We start from the raw sequence: 19781 nt of genomic DNA, 5'->3' as shown, positions 1-19781 counted from the left end.
TGAGTCAAGGAGGTTTGAAAGAAAGGTTTTTTGCAGCTGGGGATGGCAAGGAAAAGTTTAGCACAAAAACCTTGCTATGATTACTTGGCTAAGATGAATCACTAAATAACCCAAATCTAAGCCTGTTTTGATATCAATTACTAGTACATCAACCATTAATTTTGTTTCATTGTCATGGACTGCTATAATAGTCACAGAACACCCACTTGTGACCAGGCAGTTCAGATAACAAACATGCAACAGTAGGTAGAATAATAGCCATCTTTTCAACATGTCTCTATAGTAAAGAAAAAAAAATGATTATCTTTTCATCTTCCTTACACCAGTTTCCAGACCATACCACACCTCTAGCTAACAAGACAACATAATTTGTTTCTTTTAATAAGGACAATATTGTACTTTATTGTCCAGTAGGAGTAAAAAGCTTGATGTAATAATAAAAATATATTGCAGAGGCAGGTGTCCACAGATTAACACAGGTATGTGCTCCCAATTAAAGAATTTTCTATATGCAGTGATGGTTCAATTTGATATAGATCAGCTTTGCAAATAACTACTCACCCACTCAGAGGCAAACATTTTATTCTGACAGGAAAGTAAAATATTTTTTATCAACAGAGTAAAGGATGAGCCAGTAAATTTCCATGACACTTTTGCAAGGCTACTTTTATAATCTGATTTACATATTATTCTAATAATAATCCACTACTGTATGTCAAGGTTGTCCACTTCCTCTACAATGGAGGATTTGTGCAGCAAGCAGTGGAGGTTTGACATAGTTCAGCAGCACACACTATTATTAAAAACTAAAAAAATCCCTCGGACTTTCAGACAGACGTATAATTAACTAGCCAAAATGGCTGAAGTGATGCCCAGCCATGCATTACAGAAACTTCTAATAGAGTAGTAGTTGCAGAAAGGGAGGTTCATGGCAGGCCTCACTCCTTCTCCAGTGGCAGCAGCAGACTATGGAAGCCAGGGAAGGGCAAATGACAGCCTGCTCTCTTTGTTGCCATAGACTGCACTGGAATGAAGCTGCTGCAGAGAAATGAGTGCCCTGATTGCTAGAGATTGGTGAACTGGTATAAAAAGCCTTTGAGGAATGTGGTGAGCAGGCAATATGTTCGTTATCAATTACTGGTCAGTTGATTATTTTGTTGTACATGGGTTTTGATATTATGTCGGCTGATTATTCTTTTATATAGCTTTTATATATTGTGTGTGTTTGAGGGGGGGGGGGGGTGTTCTCCAGGTGAAGGAGTGTGAGTTTCTTGGTTTGTTATGTGTGCTTGCTTGAAGATTACAATGTGGTCTCTTTGGGGGCTGTGTGCTGAGCCAAGCAGCCTGCAAAGCTAGGCTCAGAGCTTACTCAAAAGGCTCTAGCCTGCTGTCCTTTGATCCCTAACCCCTTTAACATCCCTTGGCAAGTGGGCAGGGCTAATTCAGGGAAAACAGGGGTTTACAAAGCCAAGTTCCTAAGTGACCAGAGATGATCACTCAGGAGCAGCAAACAAGGGAGTTTTGTGAGGGGCTATGAGAGGCAGACACACCTAACAAACATAATCCCAACTCAGGACAATAAACCCACCTCAAAAAAATACCTCAAGTAGATATAAAAAAATAATGCAGGCAGATATACAGCAGCAGAGATGGGATTATTGAGTTTATTGCATTGAATGAAGCATGTACGATTACCTGCCTCCTGCACATGTGCTGTATGTGTGTGTATGGCGCAAGCAAGTCATGGCCCTCAAAGACAGAGAAGTACATAGATGACTCTTTCAGGGACACAACAGAGTATCTGGCAGTCTGTGTGCTGTTAAGGAGGATGAAAGTCTTAGGGAAGGAGAGCATCAAGCTGGAGCACAGGAAGACAATTCCACATCCTTTTAGATGATGTCATGGTATCTTCTCGCACTGAGGATACCCCTCCTGGGGAGGGATGCCAGGTACTAGGAAGAGTCAGGTAATAGTAATGGAGGATTTGATTATTACAAATATAGGTTGCTGGATTTGTGACCACCAGGAGAACTGTGTGTTAAATTGCCTGTCAGGGATGAGGGTTACAGATCTCATGAGATACCTAGATTATTAAAAAGGACACTCGCAAGGGTAAAATGCCTGCAAACTGCATGGAAACTGTTTAAAAACAACACCGTGATACAGGCTCAGACTAAATAAAAAAAAAAAAACAGGAAGAGGAATCAAAAATGTCACCATGGCAAAACAGCTGAGTAATAGTTAAAAGCAAAAATGCATATTTTAAAAATTGCAAGTCAAATCCTAATGAGGAAAACAGAAAGGAGCACGTACTCCAGCAAGTCACGTGTAAAAGTATAATTAGGCAGGACAAGAAAGATTTAAGGACACAAAATCTAAAAGCAAAATAAATAAATAAATAAATAAATAAAGTACACCAGATGCAGGAAGTCTACAAAATTGTGCAGTGGGGCCACTGCACAATCAAGATGCTAAATGAGCACTCAAGGAAGACAAGGATGGAAGCTAAATGAATTATTTGCATTGGTCTTCCCCGCTGACGATATGGGGGAGATCCCCCACACCTGAGCCATTCTTTCCAGGTGACAAATTTTGAGGAACTTTTTCAGATTGAGGTGTCATACAAGAGGTGGATCTACACCTTAAGGTCTGATTTTTAGTGGCATTCAACTCTTAGTATTTCAACAAACTTCAATGGGAGCAGCAGGAGCTTGGCATCTAGCAAACAAATCTTATACAGTGGTGGAGCCAAGTGACCCCAGTCAGGGTTAGGGCCCTGTTGTGAATGGTACTGTTCAAAGAGAAGGTGGACTTGGACTCAGCCTGCAGGAGAAACAGTGGGAAAAGACCAAACAAACAAACACAAAGTGAGTTTCACAATTCAAATGACTGCCCTTCCTTCCCTGTGCAATGGCTGCCTTGAGAGTAGGAGACAGCAGGTGGGCAGCAGCTGAAGACACTAGCAGAAATTGGAGGAGAAGAACTGTGTGTGTGGGAGAGGAGAGGGGGAATTAATAGACTCCTCTCTTATTACAGAAGTGCTTCCTAGGTGGGGAGTCTAAATCTGGGGAGCAGACTGGCTAGTCGCGCTCTTTAAAATACCTGCATGGCTTCTCATCTTCCTGTGAACACGAGAAGCCACCTAAACAGAGATCCTATTCCTTTATCCCACAACAGAAATAGTGCAGAAGCACCAGGGGATTTTCTGGAGAGTGAAAGCAGAGAAATGAATTGCAGGGAGGAAGAGAAACAGAAGAAAGGGAAAACTGCAAAGGGGAAGAGAAAGGAGAGAGACACCCCACATTAGTAGCCATTTCTGAAAATTTAGATCTAAATGATTTGTCCAAGGTAACAACTCAATGTCCTATACTTAATCTACTACACCACAGTGGCTCTTAGGCAAGTCATTTAACATGGGACCCTCAATGTTCTCATCTGTACTGTGGATATCTATAGTTCCCTATAACCACTTGTAATGAGGCCTTCACTTGCCCTTGCAACAAATCAGCCACAGACCCCTTCTGAGTGCAACCATCAGTGCTTTTTATTTTCAGTGCTAGCTCCCACCACCTTCTATTTACAGTCTGCGCCAAACCAGCAAACTGGGGGACAGCTAGCGTCTCCAGCCAGTGGGGATGCACAACCTTTGGTAGCTGTGGCTACTCCTCCCTTCTCACCTCGTCCAGCCAGTCTTATATAGCGCCCTGGCTAATGAGGCCTGCAGGTGCTACTCTTCTAGCAATTTGGCATGGCCTACTCAGCCAGCCCCAATTAATGCTTCTTAATTGGAGCTGGGCTAACAGGGGCCTGCCTCAGGACCTCCTGGCCAGCACCCCGTTACACTGCTATATGAAAATGCAAAATATTTTTAAGGTCAGTCAGTGAAAGGGGCAGGATTTAGCCCTACATTAACACTGCTGTTGTGAAGTACAGTTCAAGTATTGTAAGTATCCAAACATAGTTTTATTTTTATTTATTAGTATTGTCATTATCATGTTTAGTTAGACCTAATTAGCCTGTGTGGCAAATTCAGGCCAATTAGCTACCTGGAGAGGGGCAACAATTAGCCCGGAAGGCTTAGCCAGCAAAATAAGGTTCAGCTGGGGCAGGGGTTAGGAAGAAACTAATCAGGTTCAGCTGGCCCCAGTTGCTAGAGACCTTTTTAAACCCTCCCTGACAAGGAAGCCGGGGGGGGAGGGGAGAAGCAGGGCAGCTGCCAGCAAGGAGGGACAGCTGAACTCTGAGACTCGCTGCAGGACGGAGGGCATTCTCCCCGGGGGGGGGGGAGAAACTAGAACTAGGGGGCTAGCTGAGAAGGAATCAGCTCGGCCTTGTGAGATTGAGAAGGGTTTTTTTTTCCCCTTGTGCCCTAGCCTGTGCCTCTGAGGCTGGGACGGACTGAGCTAACAAACAGAGGGGCAGGTGTTTTGCCACACGTGGTGTCAGGAGTGGGATCGCCTAGTGGGTGAGGCTCCATGGCAAGCCGTAACTGGGCAGGGTGAAGACCACAAAAAAAAAAAAAAAAAAAAATTTCTAAAATGGAGGATGTGCTGAAGGCACTGATACAGGCCACTGCGGCCCAACAAGAGGCTACCAGAGTGCAGGTGGCTGCCCAGCGGGAGTCCGTACGGGTACAACAGGAGACCAACCAGCTGTTGATGAGCCAGGCAGCCCAAGATCGAGCAAACCTGACCGAGGTAGTGAATCAGTTGAAGGCCCTGACCACAATGACGCAGGGGGCCCAGGGGACCCGACCGCTACGGGCAAGCAACTACTTGCAGAAGATGATACCAGAAGATGATGTAGAGGCCTATCTCCTTGCGTTCGAGAGGACGGCCCGGCGGGAGGCCTGGCCACAGGACCAGTGGGCCGGTCTGCTGGCTCCATTTCTATGCGGGGAGGCCCAGAAAGCCTACTTTGACATGCCCGCGGAAGCAGCCATGGATTACTCTCGGCTGAAGGCGGAGATCCTGGCAAGGGCAGGCCTGACGCCTGCCATAAGGGCCCAGCGCTTCCACGAGTGGAAGTATCGGGAGGACAAACCCCCGAGGTCCCAGCTATTCGATCTGATACACCTTGCTCGGAAGTGGCTCCGCCCCGAGGCCCATGGGCCGGAGAAGGTATTAGAACTCCTGGTATTGGACAGATACATGAGAGGGTTGCCGCCGGACATACGGGGGTGGGTCTGCCAAAACGACCCCTCCTCTTATGATGATCTGGTTGCTCTCGTGGAGAGACACTTGGCAGCCCAAGAACTATCTCAGACCCCCGGGGGAGGGAGGCGCCAATATCGGAGGCCAGCCTCTACACCGAGGCCCCCGTTCGCCCTAGCCCCGGGCCGGAAAATGGAGGGGAGGCAGGAGGTGAAGGAACCACCGGCAGTCCCGGAAAGACTGGAGGACTGGGGAAGAAGGGCTCCGGGAATGCGTCCCAGCAGCCCGAAAAATAGGGGGCTGCCCAAGGGGGGATACCGATGTTATGCCTGTGGTGAACTAGGGCACATTGCTGCCCAATGCCCTAACCTTGGGGAGCCTATGCAGTGCGAACTAGGGGAACCGTGCGGGCTAATCAGTCTGGTCGGGGGCACGATGGTCCCTCATAGATACATCCGGCCCGTTAAGTTGAACGGGATAGGGACCACAGCATTAATAGACTCGGGCAGTGCGATTACGCTGGTCTCTGGGAAGCTGGTCAGGCCGGGCCAACTATCCCAGGCCAAGCGCTCGGGAATATCCTGTGTACATGGGGATGTCGGCTACTACCCAACCGTCCCTGTACGCATTGAGGTGCTCGGAAACCCCACCGAGGTGACGGTAGGAGTCGTTCCGAAGCTCCCTTACCCTGTCCTTATCGGACGAGACTTCCCGGGATTTGATGGCCTACTCCCCGGGAAAGAGGAGGAAGGGTGGGAGAACCCTGGGGCCCCAGGGGCGGCCCAGATGGGGGACCCTCTCCCCAGTTTCCACGAGTTTGGCCAGGACGTGTTCTCCCCACCGGGGAAGCCCAGGAAACCGCGGGGGGAACGGAGGGCCGACAAAAGGAGGGGGAGGAGGATCCTGACCCGGTACCTGACGCCTACATTGGCGGGGGAAAGAAGGGGCGCAGCTGACAGCGGGGCCAGGCCAGCCGACTCCAGCCCATTTGTTGGGCCAGGTTCCCTGAAGGCTATCTCTGAGGGGGAGGAGGAGGAGGACCCCCCCAAAATGGGGCCCATAGGGGCCGCACTTGGGACTTTTGGTCAGAATCAGGCCAATGATCCCCTATACCACAACATTTTTAAAGAAGTAGTCGAGGTGAATGGGGTCCCGGTGGAGGGAAGAGCTAAGGGACCAGGACCGTATTACATGATTAAAAAGGATTTGCTGTATAGAGTAGTCCGGGTCCAAGAGCGAGTCATCGAACAACTCTTGGTCCCCCGGAAGCATCAAAGGGCGGTAATGGACCTGGCCCACAGTCATCTGTTCGGGGCCCATCTAGGGATGGATAAGACCCTCGATCGGGTTCTACAGAGGTTTTTTTGGCCTGGCATTTATGCAGCCGTCCAGCAGTATTGTTCCTCCTGTCCGGAGTGCCAACTACATGGGCCCCGACCATACTTACGGGCCCCTCTGGTCCCTCTACCGATTATTGAGGTCCCGTTCGAACGTATAGCTATGGACATAGTGGGGCCATTAGAAAAGTCAGCCCAGGGCCATTGGTACATCCTAGTAGTATTGGATTATGCCACCCGATACCCCGAGGCCATCCCCTTGCGGAATACCCTGTCCAAGTCCATAGCCAAAGAATTAGTCCAGATATTCTCCAGAGTAGGGATACCTAGGGAGATCCTGACAGACCAAGGGACCCCCTTTGTTTCCAAGCTGATGAAGGACTTGTGTGACCTGCTCCACATACGGACCCTCCGAACGTCGGTCTACCACCCCCAGACCGATGGCCTCGTTGAACGCTTTAACAAGATGTTGAAAAACATGTTGCGGAAGGTGATCAGCTGCGATGGAAAAGACTGGGACACCCTGCTACCATACGTGCTGTTTGCCGTCCGGGAAGTTCCTCAGGCCTCCACGGGATTCTCCCCCTTCGAGCTGTTATATGGTCGGCACCCCAGGGGCATACTGGACCTGGCTAAAGAAGACTGGGAAGAGCAGCCAAACCCGGGGAGAAACATTGTGGAACATGTGCTACAAATGAGAGACCGAATCGCCAGGGTCACCCCCCTAGTACGCGAACACATGGAGAAGGCCCAAGGGGCACAACGGACCTACTACAACCGTCAAGCAAAGGCCCGGAAGTTCCAGGTGGGGGACCGGGTGATGGTGCTCATACCCACGGCAGAGAGCAAGCTCCTGGCCAGATGGCAGGGACCCTATGAGGTAATTGAGGCAGTAGGGGAAGTTAACTACAAGGTCCGGCAGCCAGGCCGCCGGAAGCTGGAGCAGATCTATCACATAAATCTGCTGAAACCCTGGCAGGATAGAGAAACCCTGGTAACGGTGTTGGGGGCGCCACCCCCTAAAGACGATCAGCCCAACCAGGTGGGAATATCCCTGGAGCTGACCCCAGAACAACGATCCGAGGCGGTCAGCCTGGTCAAACGCAACCAAGACGTGTTCTCGGAGAAACCCGGTAGAACTACGGAAGTTCACCATCACATCTTCACAGAGCCCGGAGTAAAGGTGCACGTCAAGCCATACCGGATCCCGGAGGCCAAAAGAGAGGAAATTCGGAAAGAGGTCAGGAAGATGCTGGCCCTAGGGGTTATGGAAGAGTCTCATAGCCAGTGGTCCAGTCCCGTGGTTCTGGTGCCAAAGCCAGACGGCAGTATGAGGTTCTGCAACGACTTCCGCAAGCTGAACGAGGTATCTCGATTTGACGCCTACCCCTTACCCAGGATCGACGAACTGATCGACAGATTGGGAAAGGCCCGGTTCATGTCTACCCTGGACCTTACCAAGGGCTATTGGCAGATCCCCCTGGCGAAGACCGACAAGGAGAAGACGGCCTTTGCAACCCCGGAAGGACTATATCAATACACCATTCTTCCCTTTGGATTACATGGGGCCCCCGCTACCTTCCAGCGGCTAATGGATAAGCTGTTACGGACCCATAGGGAGTACGCTGCTGCCTATCTTGATGATGTCATCATATATAGCCCCGACTGGGAGACGCATCTCGGAAAGGTAGAGGCAGTACTAGATACCCTGAGAAAGGCCGGACTGACCGCGAATCCCTCCAAGTGTTCGATCGGGTTAGCTGAAGCCAAATACCTGGGGTATGTAGTGGGGAGGGGCGTGGTGAGGCCCCAACTCAACAAGCTAGACGCCATATTGAAGTGGCCCCGGCCACTGCGGAAAAAGCAGGTCCGAGCATTCCTGGGACTCGTGGGGTACTATAGGCGGTTCATTCCCCATTTTGCCACCAGGGCATGCCCCTTAACGGACCTGACCAGGGCTCGGGGCCCGGACATAGTGAAATGGTCTGCTGCGGCCGAAGCCGCTTTTGTGGATCTACGAACGGCCCTCTGCACGGACCCTGTCCTAGTAGCCCCAGACTGGGGGCAGGAGTTCATCCTACAGACGGACGCCTCGGAAGTAGGCCTGGGGACGGTGCTTTCCCAAATGGTCGGAGATGACGAACACCCCGTCCTCTACCTCAGTAGAAAGCTCCTGCCTAGAGAACGGAAGTACGCCATCGTGGAGAAGGAATGTCTGGCGGTAAAGTGGGCCGTAGAAAGCCTCCGCTATTATTTACTGGGACGGACTGGGGAGATTTGCCCTAGTCACGGACCATGCCCCGTTGCAATGGATGCACCAGAACAAGGACAAGAACGCGCGAGTGACGAGATGGTTCCTGTCGCTTCAGCCCTTCCACTTCACGGTTCGGCACCGGTCCGGGACTCAACATGGCAATGCGGATGGCCTGTCAAGGGTACATTGTTTTCCGACCCAAGTGGCCCAACCCCGTAGTGTTGAGCGGGGGGGGGGGGGAGATATGTGGCAAATTCAGGCCAATTAGCTACCTGGAGAGGGGCAACAATTAGCCCGGAAGGCTTAGCCAGCAAAATAAGGTTCAGCTGGGGCAGGGGTTAGGAAGAAAATAATCAGGTTCAGCTGGCCCCAGTTGCTAGAGACCTTTTTAAACCCTCCCTGACAAGGAAGCTGGGGGGGGGGGGAAGGAGGATGAGAGAAGCAGGGCAGCTGCCAGCAAGGAGGGACAGCTGAACTCCGAGACTCGCTGCAGGACGGAGGGCATTCTCCCCGGGGGGTGGGGGGGGAAAGAAACTAGAACTAGGGGGCTGGCTGAGAAGGAATCAGCTCGGCCTTGTGAGATTGAGAAGGGTTTTTTTTTCCCCTTGTGCCCTAGCCTGTGCCTCTGAGGCTGGGACGGACTGAGCTAACAAACAGAGGGGCAGGTGTTTTGCCACACCTGCAGCAGATCTGGGCAAGATGAAATAGGATATCACTTGCCCTCTTTGAATATGTCCATACAGCATCTTGCATGCATTATACCAGGTTTAAATAAAATTATCTAGACCTACATTATAATAGGTTATATAACAATATACATGTGTATTCTAACAGATTGCTATAAAATTACCTATATCTTGTTATACTGATAATGGTCTATGCCTTACATTGCCTTTCCTTATCTGTCATACAAATAGCTTCCAAGGAGATTTTCAAACTTTAACAGGCTGTACAGAATATAGATTTTTGGAATTGTTTTACTCACTACTGGAATGCAGATGTCTCTAGTGAGAAAAATGCACTAACTGTTTACAGAAACCATGGCAAACTGCACAGAGCAACTGCAGCATCTTATGTCAGCAAGGAAAGGAGAATGCTGAGTCTTACTGGAACTGCAGGCAGAATTTAAGCACAATAAGCACAAGGTAAATACCAAACTTAGATTTTGGCCAGGCAACCATGATCAGCATCCTCAACTCTTGTGAAAGATGCCAAAAGATATTCAACCACCATAAGTGCTTAGGAACTTGGGTTGTGTTTCATCCAAAAAGAAGCAGCACAGTGCCTCCTAATAACAGTATGATGGGGATTTGGAATCCACCTCTTGAAACACCACAACCTGCAGCACTAGGGGATCCTCTAGAACTCTCCCATCAAAGTATAATGGCCTACCACAGTGATTCTCAACCCAGGGAGTGGGGTAGTTGATCATGCTAGTCCAGGTGCTTGTGGTGAAGAGGAACACGACCCAGAGAAGAGAGCAGTGGGGGTGGGAAGACCTGAATGATTCTGAGTGGAACTTAAGTGATGCTAAGCCCTGCCCTGCCCCCCTCAACATGGGGTGAATTTCACCCATGTTAAGAGCTGTTCAGACTCCATTGTTCCCCACAGGGCAGCATTCACAAACACTGAAAGTCTCTTCTAGTTTTTTAAATGAAAAATATATGAGCTACAGCAAAGGATTCTCTGGTGCTGCTAACACCATGTGTTGATAAGCCTTAATGTTGTCATCTTCACACAATTCACTGCTAAATTCTGAGAGTAGCTTATCTTGGACAGTGCAGATATCGTTAACACTGAGAAGAAGAATACTTTGCCATTCCTAGACACTTCAGCCATAGATTTTAGATGATGTTTCTCAACTTCTACAAATGCAGAAGTAAAAACCAGGATTTTTTAAGACCAAACTCTATTCTTCAGATGGACCATTTTGATGAAAGCTTTACTGTTATAGTGCAGAATCACATCTTTCGTTATCCATGAAATCCAATGCATATTGTTTTGATCATTTTTTAAAATGTAATAAATTATATACAAGATACCTTTATTTCAAATTCTGCACTCCGATCTTAATAGAATGCTCATGCCCAAAGAGTTTGTCTTCCCTACAGACTTGCTGCAATTGATCCAATTTTGAGTAACTTCTCTTTCTCTGGCCTAACTTAAGAGAATGTTATTACACTGCACACTTGCTATAATGCCCTGCATCCACACTGGCACTGCATTCAATCATGGGAGATACAAACGTTTTTAGAGACCTATTTAATGCAACATACCTCCGCAGCCAACTGTGCAGTTCTATGATGGGTTTCATGGACTATAATGATGGAACTTATCTGCCCTCTCTGAGGATTGTTGGCAGAAATGATACTGCTCAAGAAACCCTTCAGTTCAACTTAACGGGCTCCTGGCAGGATTCAGAGACTTTGCTGTCATCTTATGTTGGAAGGTGTGGTTCCTGTTCATCCCAATAACCTGGGCTGGCTCAAAATAGGTCTTAAAATATAAAGATTCTTCCCAACTGAGTTATCCAGTGCCACCTCCAAAAGATGACTCTCCTTTGCCCTTACTAATTGGTTTAGCATTTAGCTCCACTGCAGAAAAACAAACAGCCCCGCCCTCAAACCATTATGGTTACCGGTATAAATACCTTCTGACGACTTGAGTTTGGGATCCTGTGACACTTTCTCAGGCACCCAGAAATATGAGTCACCTTGTTATCTTCCTGCCTCAGTGAGGGAGATATTTGCTGGTGCTACACTGAGTGACAGCTCCCAGTCACCTCAGACTCTTAGCCACCCCAGACAAACTTCTCAGTATTCTGCCTGCTCTTACTTGGTCTTGAAGGTAACATTTGGTGCACCCCAGGTCCTGAGCATTTCCTTGGCGTATCCAGCCTCTGTCACAGAAAGTATACACACCAGCATGTTTCATTCAGCTAAGAATTCACATTGTGTAATATTACATTGAGATCTACTTATGACAAATCAAAGAGGAGTTCATTAACGGAGTTTTAAGTGATACTGAGTAAGGACAGTAGAAACAGTACTGGTTACAAATGATGCAAAAGTATAACAGACTTCTAAGGCTCCAAGCACAAGTTTAGCAAGTGACAATCCTTTGGCTACAGTAGTTTGCTCACCCTCAAAGTTTTTCTGTAGAGCTAGCTGATTTTCAGTCAAATCAGGACCCAGATTTTCATGATTCTCCCACAACCTATCAGGGGATTCCCTCAGTAAATAGATAAACTGTCTTTTTGCTTCACCTTATATTTCCCTAAAACTCACTGTTATGACACCAAACACTAGACAACCCCCTTTGATGCTGAGTTCACATGTCCCTCAAACCTGTTGCATTAATATGCAAATGGGGCTTCCTTTATGTTGGCTTGTCCTGCTTACTTTACATCAGAGATCTAGGCTGATAGGTAAATCAACATTCCTTCATCTAGGAAAATCTTATTTATTAACACAGGCTGTTTAAACAATTTTTTTAACATACAAACAACTTCTTGCATGATACTCATACATACATTTTGCAATGCTTATGATGACCAATACAAATAATCTTTTATTTGATAGCTTACATTACATTCTTTATAGATAAAGACTCTGACAGCAATGGGTTAGGTATAGTGAGTTTATCAGGCCTGATAAGAGTTGCTATTGTGACAGTGAACCCTTTATCAGTTGGCACTGAGGGGTTCATAGGATCAGATGCATTAACTCATTACTCTAGCTACAGGAAGAAAGCTTCAGCCCCTTTCTCCTGCTGATTCACAAGGCTTGTAGAGAAAATATTAGAGTAAACCAATTGCCAGAGCTGGATTTTACAAGAAAAAAAATCGGCCAACCAAAAAATGAAATGCAATAAAAATGAACAGTGATACATCTGCTCCTTTAGCAGCAGAGAAGAAATTTTTTTTTTTAAATCCACAGGTAAATTTCTTCTTTTATCTATGATTACTGAGGGCTTGTCTACACTTGAAATGCTGCACCACTACTGCTGTGCCACTGTAGCGCTTCAGTGTAGACACTACCTATGTTGTGGGAGAACCCCTCAAGAGGCAGCAGCTAAGTGAATGGAAGAATTCTTCCCTTGACATAGTGCTGTTTATACTGGGGGTTACGTCAGCTTAACTACGCCGCTCGGTGTGGATTTTTCACACCCTAGCAACGTATTTAAGTTGACAATTTTCTAGCATAGACCAGAGAAGTATAGAAGTTTTAATATGCTTATCTGCATTTTGGGGAACTGATTCAGATTCCCCTAAAACTATAATGTAAACATGACTTACATATACTTCTGGCTAGATTATGTTTTTAACTAACAGTGAGTGATATTTTGGGATTTCAGAAGAGACATCAAAAAATGACAGCCATATATCAGGCACAAAACCTATTTTGCTGATGTAGGTCAAGAGGAGTAAGTTTGTGTAGCTATAATGTCCTGCCAGGAGAATTTATTATGCCAGGGCAGAAGTTTGTACATGATTTGCTGGTTGAAGTAAACAGGGCTGCTGACTAAAATTGTGTTACTCATACATTTGCCTTTATTTTTGCACTGAAAAAAAAATCACAATCATCATAAGCCTGACAGTAACCAATAAATAAATAAATAAATCCACTTATGCACTGCATTCTCCAAGACACCAGAGAGAGAGAGAAGGATGCTTCCTAGACATGAAAGAAACACAATGAAATGGAAATTTATGAACTAGAGAAATTTCAGGAATGAAATGAGGAATCCTGTGGAAAGGAATCTCAATCTTCAGTCACATACCAGACTTGTACAATCTTTGAAAAATACCAGTGATAGAATAAGAAGAAATGTTAAGAGGAGTTATGCATTTTAATTTATCAGTACTAATGTATATTAAATACAAACAACCCATACGTAGAAGCAAATTCTGTCTTTTGATGCATGTCTCCCATTAATCCCAGCAGAAAGCCCATATGCATATGTAACATCTTGCATCCCTGAGAAGGTCATCAGCAGCTGGGATCAAACTCGACCGCTGAATCTAAAAGCAGAAGCCTCTATTTTCTGAGCAAAAAAGACCCAACTTTCTTAGCCAAGGCTGTAACAGGATTAACTAGTATATGGGGTATATATTATAATTAAAGGCAGAATTTGGCCTATTTTTCTTTATTTTATTTGGATACCACAGTAAGGTGACACTTCACCACCACTAATAGTATTAAGGAGAGTCAACCATGGAGCTCAGCAAAACTAGGCAGTTCCTATTCTTGAACACCTTGACAGTGTTTTGTTTATTGTTACTTTCTAGTTTCTATTCATGTGAGATCAGACCCAGAATTTCATTTAGATTTCTCATGACCTCACACGTTCAAAGCGAACTCAGCCAGTACGAGAGAGGGGTTTCACTTCAAACTTGGTCAAGAGTCATTCAAAACATTTGCAAATCTCAATCTCATTCTACAAACTTGGCCCAATTCAGGTAAGGACACATGAAATCAGATTAGTTCCTGTAACTTCAGGTTTCATAATGAGAGGTTCATGGCTCATCAGCAGCCAGTTTATTTGATTTAGGTTTATTTAGTTAAATGAGTAGGTGGGACAGTTTTCATTGTGGCTTTATTTCAAGTTATTAAATCATATTTAATAGACACAAGGATGACAAATGTATGTATTATGTTTTGCTACTCACTTGATCAATTTTTTCCTTCTCATAAAAGGTTAGTTTCCTTGTGTAACAAATGCTTGAATGAGAGATCCTAATTCACCTTCTAACTGCCCACAGTTGTTTGGTTCAGTCTCCTAAATATTATGCTTTGAGAAACATTGATTAGTTACTTTTTCCCTTCCCTCATACATTCGTAAGTATGGCAGGAGGGTGGGGGGGAAATTATTTAAGTCTGACCAAATTGTCACATTGTATTTCCATAAACTGGAGAAAACATACTTTTAGCAAAGTGTTATCACTAAACCTTGGTAAAATTCCATCGTACACAAGATATTGTAAAGCTCACCTTTAATCTTCACGGACTGAAAAAAATGGATGTACAGTATTTGTTTGGCAAAATTTGCTAGAATGCAGTTTCACAAAATGGAGAACATTTATCCAGCTTTAGGGGGTATAAAAATTTAAGCCTCAGTCCTGCAAGAACATATGCTTGCACTTAACTTTAAACATGTAAGTAGTTCCATTTACTTGACTGGGACTAAGTTAAAGTTAAGTACATGTATAAGTGTTTACGGGATTGGTACCTTGCTGTTTATAGAAGAGCGAGAGGCAGAGAGGAAAGAGGTCCAAACCAAAACCTTGGATCTGAACATGCCCAAGGTATACAATTGGTTCTTGACTGCACTGGCTGCTGGTGAGAGAGATTTTAATTTGAAGAAAATAGAAGTAATATAAACAGATGTTCAACTCCTGTCTTCACCCTGTTTATTCTACTGGATCAGGGAACACAACTCACAAGGCTGCCAAGGGATATCTATCAGAGGGGTAGCCGTATTAGTCTGCATCAGCAAAAACAATGAGGAATCCTTGTAGCACCTTAGAGACTAATAAATTTATTTGAGCATAAGCTTTTGTGGGCTAAAACCTACTTCAGCAGATGCATGGACTGAAAAATATAGTAGGCAGGTATATGTATTAGAGCACATGAAAAGATGGGAGTTGCCTTATCAAGTGGGGGGTTAGTGCTAGTGAGGGCAATTCAATCAAGGTGGAAGTGGCCTATTCCCAACAGTTGACAAGAAGGGGTGAATATCAACAGAGGGAAAATTACTTTTTGTAGTGACCCAGCCACTCCCAGGCCTAATTTGATGGTGTCAAGTTTGCAAATTATTTTCAATTCTGCAGTTTCTTGTTGAAGTCTGTTTTTAAGGACACCAGGATTTCAACAATTTCTACCCCACATCAACCTCAGCGTGGACCAGTCCACACAAGAGAGCCACTTGCTGGACACTACAGTGCAAATAAGCGATGGTCACATAAACACCACCCTATACCAGAAACCTACTGACTGCTATACTTACCTACATGCCTCCAGCTTTCATTTAGACCACATCACACGATCCATTGTCTACAGTCAAGCCTTAAGATTCAACCACATTTGCTCCAGTCCATCAGACAGAGACAAACACCTACAGGATCTCTATCAAGTATTCTTAAAACTACAATACCCACCTGGGGAAGTGAAGAAACAGATTGACCAAGCCGGAAGGGTACCCAGAAGTCACCTACTACAGGACAGGCCCAACAAAGAAAGTAACAGAACGCCACTAGCCATCACCTACAGCCCCCAACTAAAACCTCTCCAGTGCATCATCAAGGATCTACAACCTATTCTGAAGGATGATCCCTCACTCTCACAGAACTTGGGACACAGGCCAGTCCTCACTGTTACTTATATACAGACACACACACGCCTACTGTATTTTTCACTCCATGCATCTGATGAAGTGGGTTTTAGCGCATGAAAGCTTATGACCAAATAAATATGTTAGTCTCTAAAGTGCCACAAACGGATTCCTTGTTGTTTTTAAGGGATATCTAGTTACCAATCAGCTACATCAATCAAAAATACCAGGAAAGTGAACTGAAAGAAGAGGTGCTCAAAAATCATGATGCAAAAATATTTTAAGGAATGTTTAGTTGTATAACTTTGAAAAGACAGATAATAAAATAGCTACTCATGGGAACTGTACAGTTTAGGGCTCCTGCAGTGATGGTTTCAGCAGTTTCGATCTAAGTATGTATTCTTATGTCTATCTTATTTAGTGACTTTTTATTTCTGTAAAATTGTCAGTAAATAGTCTTCACTTTGTAACAATCTAAACTGGGTCTTTGGGGAGGTTAAGCAAAGGGTAGGTAGCAGCTTGGGTAGCTGAAATCTTCTACAAATAGTGACCCCAAAAGATAGCCACATGCTATTGTGGGCACAAGGATAGTGATACACTCTGGAGCGCTTTTCATTACCACCGTCCCTGACATAGTTACTTTTCAACCGTAAAGTGCCTTCAATTGAGGGATTTCAAAGTGCTTTAGAAACACTGGTGAATTAAAAGACATGATCCCACTGATATGCAGGTGTTGGTTTGGCAAAAGGTACTAATGGCTTGCACATTACAGTGTATTGATGGATAAAATTCCATAGAGTTAAAGATGCCATGTATATTTTGTAAGTAAGCAAGTTACATTAACAAAATATTTGACTTTGTTACCAGTTTCTGCACCCAAAAGGAAACTGTCAAGACACCCAGATCTGCTACCACTCAGTAAAGGTGCAATAACAGCATCATCATTTTATACACAGGGATAACTGAGGCACAGAGATGTTAACTGTGACTTCCCAGGCTTACCAAAGAAATCAATGGCAGAGCCAGAAAAAGAACTCACATCTTGGGTGTCTCAGCTTGTCTACACATATAGCACTGCTGCAGCACTATCTACACAGCTCTCCCATCGATGTTAGGTACTCCACAGCCTCATAACACTGTCTACACCAGGGGTTAGGTCAGTATAACTACATCACTCAGGGGTGTAGATTTTCCACTGAATTACGTAGTTATAGTGACAACTTGGTAGTGTAGACCAAGCTTTAATTCTGAGTTCTCAACAAGTCCATCCATCCTCTGTTGTATCTTTCAAAGAATTAAAAAGACTTTAGTCTATAGTGTACTCCATCTGGTAACTTTCACAGCACTAATTATCACATTAAAAAAGAAAATTGCAGAGGAGGATAGATTTTCCACATTAAAACTAATTGGCACCACCAATGAAGAGTCAACACTCCTAAAATGGTCAATTTTGCAAACAAATGCCAAAGGGCATATCTGCAAATCTGTACACTCAATTAATTGCCTTAGTTTGTGTAGAGGCCAGGCATATTTTTATGCATATTTTTATTTCTGCTCCTTTAAACTTTTCAATAGGGCTAGAGGGTCAAATACAAACATGTATTGAAAAAAAAACCAAACAAATTGAAAGCTACATACTGAAAAAAATTATAACCATGCTATATTGGTGCAAGTTCTGTACCACTACACTGGATTAACTTCACTGACATGTCCAGCATAAATTCACAGAATTTAACACATTAATTCTACCTAGTATGTTTTCTGGATGAAAATTTTCAACTTCATTGGAAGTGTTAAGCTGAAGCTAGCAGGAAGCTGAGCTTTACTGCAAATTGATCTTTCAAATCTTCTATAGTAAATTATTTCCCATTTGCAAACAAACTGTATTCAATGATATTTTTTTACTAGCATTTTACACTTGTAACTATTTTTTCCTTCAAACTGCTGTTTCCAGATAGCACTTTTATACTTATTTGCATAATGAAAACAAATTCTGCTGCCTATCTATTCCCCATTATAATCTACCACTACCCATAAATCAGTATGTCCTTTATTCTCAATGAAAGGGTAGTGCAGTTATATTTCTTATTTAAAAAAAAATACAAATACTACAAATGTGGAGAGGTAACATTTTCTCACACGCTTTTATGCAGCTTCCTTTCATATTATTTCTTCTCTCCTTTACCAGAGGCAAGCTGGATCTAGCACTGCCTGCTTAATGCTGAAGTCCAATCCTGCAACTCTTGCTAACATGAGAAGTTCTCACTTTCAGGATTACTCTCATGAATAAAGTATGTAGAATTAGACCCTTAATCTTCCTTTTGATATAACAGGATACATTTTTAAAACGTTGTAAATCAATGTATAGGTTAAATTTTCTTGTCAGTTATACTAGTGATGCCAATGAGATTGCACTGACACGAGTGAGAAGAATTTGGACCATAACTTGCAAATCCTGGGCAATGAAGTGTGAATGCGCATGATCAAGCCAGACAGCCATGCACAGAATGAGATGGGTATGATACTCTTCAACGCAGGTGTAGACATGATTATTTTGGCACCACAAAAACTCTGGGAAGGAAGGATGGAGCTTTCATTGAAACTGGCTAACAATGAAGGACTATGCTAACCAGCTCTAAACCAGTTGGGCTTTGGAAAGGTCTGTTCTCCGAGTCCTTATTACTGAAGCACAGTAAATATGATGTCCATTGGACTGTTTTTTTTTTCCCCACACAGTACAATTGTGATGCTCTCCTCAGGACAACCAGAACCATAAGCCACTGTGTAATCCCTCTGCCTCAGCGAGGAAGAGTTTTGCTTAAACTGAGTGTCATCTGCTTGCCACACCAGTCGATCCTCCTTTATACCCAATCCTCCTCACCAGCAACTCCACAAGTCTCTGCCAGTCTAAATCTTGCCTTGGAGGTAACAACCAGTGATTCCCCAGAGATGTCTCTGCAGCGTCTAGACCCTCTCACTGGACACTCTCAGAAATTATTAAGTTTGCTGTTTCCAAAGAGAGACAGTGCACAGCCCAGCCTGTTAGGTTTGCGAAGGACTCACTCTTTACTTCAGTGTAATGGCACTGAGATGGTTTATTGTAAAACCAAGAATAAATTTATTAATAAAAAACAGATTTAAGTGATACCAAACAAGGATAAAGGAGATAGAAAAGGGTTACAGACAAAACAAAACAAACATCCTTTCTAGTGCCTACAATTTCATTCTAACAAGCTATGTCATTGCCCAGCATCCACATATCAAGCTAACAAGCATCTCTAGCCCTTCCTGGTAGGAGGATCCAATGTTCTCAGAATCAGAGGGTGTTGTCCTCAAGAGCCAGGAAGACTTTCTGGGAGTACTGACTCTGCTCCCTGGTGTGCTCACTACACTACTTCCTCCATTGCTTGTTAGCGTGATTGCTTTGTTTACACGATATGTAAATATACTTTCATAGTCATCGGTTTGTAAGCAAGCCAGTCACACACACACATCCACAGTCCTTTGTCTATGGCAGGCTTGCCTTATGCACTGCTTCCCGAACACATTTTAGGAACATATTTCCAGCACACATACACAACTCTTTATACACAAGCCATACATAACCACACAGTGCTATTCCTAATCAGCATGTCACTAATTTTATATGATATTTTACTCAATACACTTTTATAGTATGATAATATTGTATACTTGATTCAATTG

At 44.5% G+C, this 19781-nt stretch overlaps 1 protein-coding gene and 1 long non-coding RNA gene across 10 annotated transcripts in view; one reads left to right on the top strand and one right to left on the bottom strand.

Annotated features, from left to right (window-relative positions):
* RGS7 (regulator of G protein signaling 7) overlaps positions 1-19781 on the bottom strand; it is a 478754-nt gene that overhangs the window by 138582 nt on the left and 320391 nt on the right. The gene's annotated exons all lie outside the window — the stretch shown is intronic.
* LOC120400676 lies at positions 3810-19676 on the top strand. 3 transcript variants are annotated; one of them, XR_005595968.1, is made up of 4 exons: positions 3810-3943; positions 9780-9889; positions 18265-18367; positions 18463-19676. It is a non-coding gene; the product is annotated as an uncharacterized LOC120400676 (long non-coding RNA). The 3 variants fall into 3 exon arrangements; XR_005595970.1 differs by lacking the exons at positions 18265-18367; positions 18463-19676 and adding an exon at positions 13691-13978; XR_005595967.1 differs by lacking the exons at positions 18265-18367; positions 18463-19676 and adding an exon at positions 13688-13978.

Source organism: Mauremys reevesii, linkage group 3 (assembly GCF_016161935.1).
Source record: "Mauremys reevesii isolate NIE-2019 linkage group 3, ASM1616193v1, whole genome shotgun sequence".
Classification (NCBI taxonomy): Eukaryota; Metazoa; Chordata; order Testudines; family Geoemydidae; genus Mauremys; species Mauremys reevesii.
This window is presented reverse-complemented; position numbering and strand designations above follow the sequence as displayed.